Source organism: Antechinus flavipes, chromosome 4 (genome assembly GCF_016432865.1).
Source record: "Antechinus flavipes isolate AdamAnt ecotype Samford, QLD, Australia chromosome 4, AdamAnt_v2, whole genome shotgun sequence".
NCBI lineage: Eukaryota > Metazoa > Chordata > Mammalia > Dasyuromorphia > Dasyuridae > Antechinus > Antechinus flavipes.
The window spans coordinates 141124769-141130768 of record NC_067401.1 but is presented as its reverse complement, the minus strand read 5'-3'; positions in this window follow the sequence as shown (position 1 = coordinate 141130768).

The following is a 6000-nucleotide window of genomic DNA, read 5'->3' as shown; positions in this document are numbered from 1 at the left end:
AAGATTCAGAGTAATAGTAATAACAATAACAACATTAATAGCTAGCATTTATCTTTTTTTAATTTTAATTTTTATTTTTTTCCAATTATATGTAAACAAATTTTTAAACATTCTGTTAAAATTTTTTTGAGTTTCATGTTATCTAGCTCCCTTCTCCTCTTCCCCTTTTTTGAGAAGGCAAGCAATTTGATATAGATTATACATGTGCAGTCATGCAAAACATTTCCATATTAGCCATGTTGCAAAAAAAAAAAAAAAAAGCAAAGAAAAAACAGCAAAACTCAAAAATAATGAAGAAAGTTAAAAAGTATAGCATTTCTCTTTTTTACTTGAGTTAGAGTAGCAGGCACTTAAGCACCATGTCTGGCACATAGTAGGTATTTAAATAAATGCTTGTTGAGCATTTACTCAATGCTTTTAGGTTTACAAAGAGCTTCACAAGTTACCTCATTGGATCACCACAACAATCACAAACAATAGTTAGGAGGTAGTTGTTCTCATCACTTCTGTTTTCCATAAGAGGAAACTGAGGCAAACACAGGTTCAATGACTTGCCCAGAGTTGCACAGCTGGTTAGTGTCTGAGGTAGGATTCATATTCTTTTTGACTCCAAATCTAGCAATTCACTTTATTTTATTCACTCTGCCACTTAGTTGAGAGTCCTCCCAATATGGCTACAATATATGGCTACAAAGAGAGCTGGGGTCCCCTAAACTCTAGCTTCAGTCCGGGTTCCCTTCAGATTGAATGAATCTTGTGTAGCTTGTGCAAGACAGGGAAAGGACATCACGGAAGATCTGCAGTTCAGGCCTGGACAGCGCTCGGTAACTAAAGCCGACCTCATAAGTGACTAATTGATTTCTGTTCCCTGATTAAATGTTCAGCACTTTACATGGCAGCAGAAGGAGGTCAGCGCTACCTCCTCCCTCCACCCCACCCCCCCTTCAGCAACTCATGGGGAGAGACAAAGAAATTGATTTTCCAATCGATGCTCTGAGCAATGATTAAATGTTCTCTGCACAACGGCCTTAATGAGTCCCGGAGGCGCGCCGGGCCTTTAATTAGAGGCTCCCATGGGGGCCGGAGCTAGGGGGCTGCCCAGAGGCTGGGGGCTCGCTGAGAGAAAGGGTTGGGCCCCGGGACATCCATGGGCTGTTCCCTTGGGCAGAAGCCCTATAGAAGGGTCTAAGAGATAAATACGCGTATGGATGTGGTTTGTGTGAGCAGGAACTTTGGTGTATTCATGCTCTAGGATACCACCTGCACCAACATGTAGCATGTACATTAGTTTGAATGCAGGTGTGGTCCTGGAGCCTCGACTCCAGAAATCCTCCCAAATCCTCCCCGCCCTATACACTCCTCCCCAGGGCATCGGGATAATCAGAGCCGGGGGGTGGGGGGGGGGGCGGGCTCTCAGTTCTGCCTCGAGGTCAATTTGGTTGCTAGAATGGCACCCGGAGGCTTGGGCAGGAAATGAATCCCCCATAAACGCCACTGTGTTTTCATTACTCGCTGCCCAGCCCTACTGGCCTGGCAGCCCCATTGGAGGAGCTCAGACTAAAGACTTTAGAAATTCAAATGAGGATCTCGGGGGAGAACTGGGCTTAAACATTCCCCAGCGCAGGCGGCTTTATTGAAGGAATAAACTATATTTGCAAAGTAAGATATTGAGCCTGTCACTTTCTCTTAGCGTTATAATGAGATCCAGGGAGGGAGGGAGGCAGGCAGGATGGGGTTCCCAGGGGGAAAGAAGCAGCAGCAGGGAGCCTCTCCCACCCTTCATTCCCCACCACCACCACCATCACCAAGCATCCTACCACTGAGCTACCAGCCGATGCTCACTCCTCTCTCATCCTTTCCTTTGACTGAGAATTCCCACTTCCTTACTTGACACCCCATACCTTTGTACAAGACCTCCAGGATGAGAAGACCGTGTGTAGGCAGGAGGGTACTCAGAATGGTATCTGCCAGGCCCTGGAAGCCCAAGTAAATTTATTTCCCCTCCAGTTCACTCTCCAAACAATCCCTAATCTCTACCCCATAGTTTATCTCTTCATGAAATATCTGGGGCAGAATTCTACTCCAGGTCCCCCTGGAAGTATTGGAGGGAAAAAATTCTGTTTCTCTGGTGTTTTGATGGTAGTGGAAGTCAGAGAAGGGGACAGAATTCTGTCCCAGAATCAGGCAGAAACGCAAAGGATAGATGCTCAGGAGTAAAGGAAGAAGTAAAGGAATAATGATGAATCAAAGATAGATTTCTTACTGAAGGGGTGGGGGTGTATGGAGCTGGGAAGAGAAAGGAGAGAGCAATAAGGCTGAAAGGAGAGTCATAGGTGTCTGGGGTTGGTGGAGAGTTAGAGAGGATATTTACTTGGCTGAAGGAGGGAGTGTGAGGGGAGAGATCCTCACAGATCAGGAGTCTCATGGACCCCTTTGACAATTTTCTGAGGCCTATTGACCTCTTCTCAGAATTATGTTTCTAAATGAATAAAATAAAATTTATTGAATTATAAAAAAAATTGCATTGAAATACAGTTATCAAAAGATAAGTTCCAGGTTATGGTCATCTATTCACAGATCCTCTTGGAAGTTCTTGCACTCCAGTTAAGAACCCCTCTAATCGATAAAGAGGTAAAATCATGGAGTGGCAAAGGATTTTAATTGTGACTAAAAGAAAGAGATCCAGGATTCTTTGATCTTGAGTCAGGTCCAGATGTTTCTTCTAGGGACTTTCCCAATCTCTCTCAGCTTTTCTGTTTTAGCATTAGTCATGGGGACCAGCTGTCCAATAAGGGGGATGAGGGACATACTGGCACCAAGAACATAGCAGGAGGGTACTGAAATGCCAAATGTGTCCCTCTTTCCCTTGCTCAGCGCTGCCCCTCTCCCACACACCCATTCATATCCAGTGCAGGGTCAGGGAGAGAATTAGACAGCTGCTGATCAAATGAAGGTCATCTTTAATCTTTTTTTCAAATGAAAAAAAGACCTGATGTTTATGACCATTTAGGATGAAGTCAGAAATAAGTGTTACAGGCTTCTGGGCTTGAAGCTCAGTTTTACAAGCCCTGATTCTCAGAGAAACTCCAACCAGCCTTAAGCCCAGCTTCTTCCACCTCTGGGACCCACAGTGCCAACCAGAGCAGCTGTGGCTCTGTGGCTGTGCCACATCACATAACAGTGCCAGGCCCGGAGGAAGGGGCATCTAGCGTGGCAGGTCGTGGAACAGCTGGCTTGCCACTTGTGCTTGAAGCTCCAGGAAGAGAGGAGCTGGGAGTGTGTTTGGCCATCAAGGGCTAGGCCAGGAAAGAGGAGAATAGAGCTGCATGGGGTAGCAGAATCCAAGTCCTTCCTGGGAAAAGGTCTATGTGGGCGATGCTCTCTCTGTTCCTCCGTGGAGCTCTTCTGCTGCACAGTAGCTCCCTTCTTTGGGAGTGGATGTAACCATTACACAACAATGTTCTCTCCACTCGCAGAGCTGGCAGCAAGGGAGGGGTGAGGGCAGTCCAGGGACCTTGCAGACAGATAGATATTTAGGGCAACCACAAGACAAAGCCAGATATCTCCATCCTCTAAACATCGAAGACTTGGGAGGAAAAACAAAATTGGTTATGGGTAACAAGGGAAACAAAGTGCCAGGCAGTGTGCTATAAATGCTTTCCAAATATTATCTCACTTGATCTTCACAACTCTGCGAGGTAGATACCATTATGATTCCCATTTTAAGGCTGAGGAGACTGAGGCAGACAAAGGTTCAGTGATTTGCCCATATAGCTAATAAGTGCCTGAGATTGGATTTTAATTTAGGTTTTCCTCACCACTGCACCCCATAGCTGCTTCCCCTCCTTGCTCCCACCCTGGTTCATTGTCTTGCTCTTTTCTCCTTCTCTCTCCACTCAGTCCTCCCTTACCCCACCTCCATCTCTGTCTCTATCTGTGTCTCTTTGTCTACATTTCTGTCTATCTTTGTATATGTGTGTGTATGTGTGTGTGTGTGTGTGTGTGTGTGTGTGTATAAACACATATGGCATGAAAGCTGACCTAGTGAAGTATGAATTTCTGGGCCCACTTCAAACTTCCTTTGCATCCCTCCACTTTTCCCCTGCCCTTTCATCTTATTTTTTTGCTGAGGCAGTTGGGGTTAAGTGACTTGCCCAGGGTCACACAGCTAGGAAAAATTAAGTGTCTGAGATCAGATTTGAACTCAGGTCCTCCTGACTTCAGGGCTGCTGCTCTATCCACTGCACCACCTAGCTGCCCCCTTGCCCTTTCATTTTTAGGCTTATGATTTTAGGGTGACTTACTTGCTAAAATCCCACCTCCTGCAAGAAACCTTTTCTTCTAAATATTTATATCTTCCCTCTGAAATTATCTCCAATTTATCTTTTACATATCTTGCTGTTACAAAGATCCGCTCCCTATTAGATTGTGAGCTTTTTCAGGTCAGGAACAGTTCCCTTTATATTTCCAGAGCTTAACCATAGTACCTGGCATATAGTAGGTGGTTAATAAATGCTTACTGATTTGACTTTACTGTTACTTCTGGGACCCAAGGGGAAGCTTGGACAAAGTGTCAAGACCTTTGGTTGCTAATACCCTAATGTGGTTTGCTTCTCAACAGCCTTCCCTGCTTTCAGTCTCCAGTTAAGCAGGTAATCTAGCTCCCGCCTCATTTCTATGGTCCGTGAAGATAGAAGTAGCAGAAAACATGTCTAACAGGGGCCAGGAAGGACTGTCCTGTCCTGACTCCTCCTGGTGGCTGATGAGGCCCATAGGTGAGATGAACTATCAAGTTGGGGAGAGGTCCCTATGAAGAACAAGCTGGAGCCTCCCCCTGCCCTCCCATCCATCTCTAACTGCAGGAAATATTGCCTGAATGTCAACCTCTCTTGGCCCTTTCCCTGGATCTCAGCTGTGCTTCCTGTGGGTGATGAAATGGGCAGTGATGGGTAAGCTTGGCAGCAGGGCTGTGGTGGCAAGGCAAGCCCGCCCTCGGCACTTTCTATCCTGACTTGTCACCACTCCCAGGCTGCCCAGCCAGCCATCGATGCAAAACCACAGTGACAAGATCCAGAGAGGGAGGGAAGGGGAACTGAGCCTGGGGTGTAGGGGGGGAACAGGGGAAGGGAAAAGGGAGAAGATGAAGGGTAAGGGCTTTTCTTACAATCCACTGGAACAGTAATGTGACAGCTTCTCATCCAGGGGCCAGGTCCCTGGGAGAAAAGATAGAGAGAGCAGTGGGGTTCTATCTCTATGTCTGGCTGTCTCTTTCTCCAAGATTGCCCATTTCTGATCTCTTTCTCCAAGACTGAAGTTAACTCTCCCTCTCTTTTTCTGCCTTTCTCTATTTGTCTCTGCTTCTGCCTTTGCCTCTGAATCTAACTTTTCTTCCATCTCTTTCCTCATTGTTTTCTCTTTTTGTCTTCATACCCCTTGTCTCATGATCTTAATTCTCCATTTCTTTCTGACAATGTCCCTGTCTACCTGTGTTTTTCTGACTTTTTTCTCCCATCCCTTCCAAGTACCATTGTATATTCTCTTTCCTTCCATGCCCCTGTCAGTTCAATTTAATAAGTTTGTATTAAGTACGTATTATGAGCAATCTGTACTGTTGGGTGCTGGAAATACAGAGACAAAAATGAAGCAGGTTCTGCTTTTAAGGAGTTTCAACTCTATCAGGAGGATATAATAAGTAAATATCTTTGTCTGCTTCTCCTTTCTCACTTCCATTCTCTCATCTTCAATATCCCCAGAGATGAAGCAATGACGTTTCTACCTACAATATGGTTATCCAGGACCCTATCCACTGTGCTACTAGCTGCCCTTAGGTTTGAGGATGTGACTATGAGTATGAGAATATGTGACTGTGTGTGTGTGATTTTGTGCTCAAGACAGAGGTTGCTGAGAATTTGTGAATACTGTATTTCTAAAGCAGATGCTCAAAATTCTCTTGTGAGAGTATGGTGTGTGTGTGTGTGTGTGTGTGTGTGTGTGTGTGTG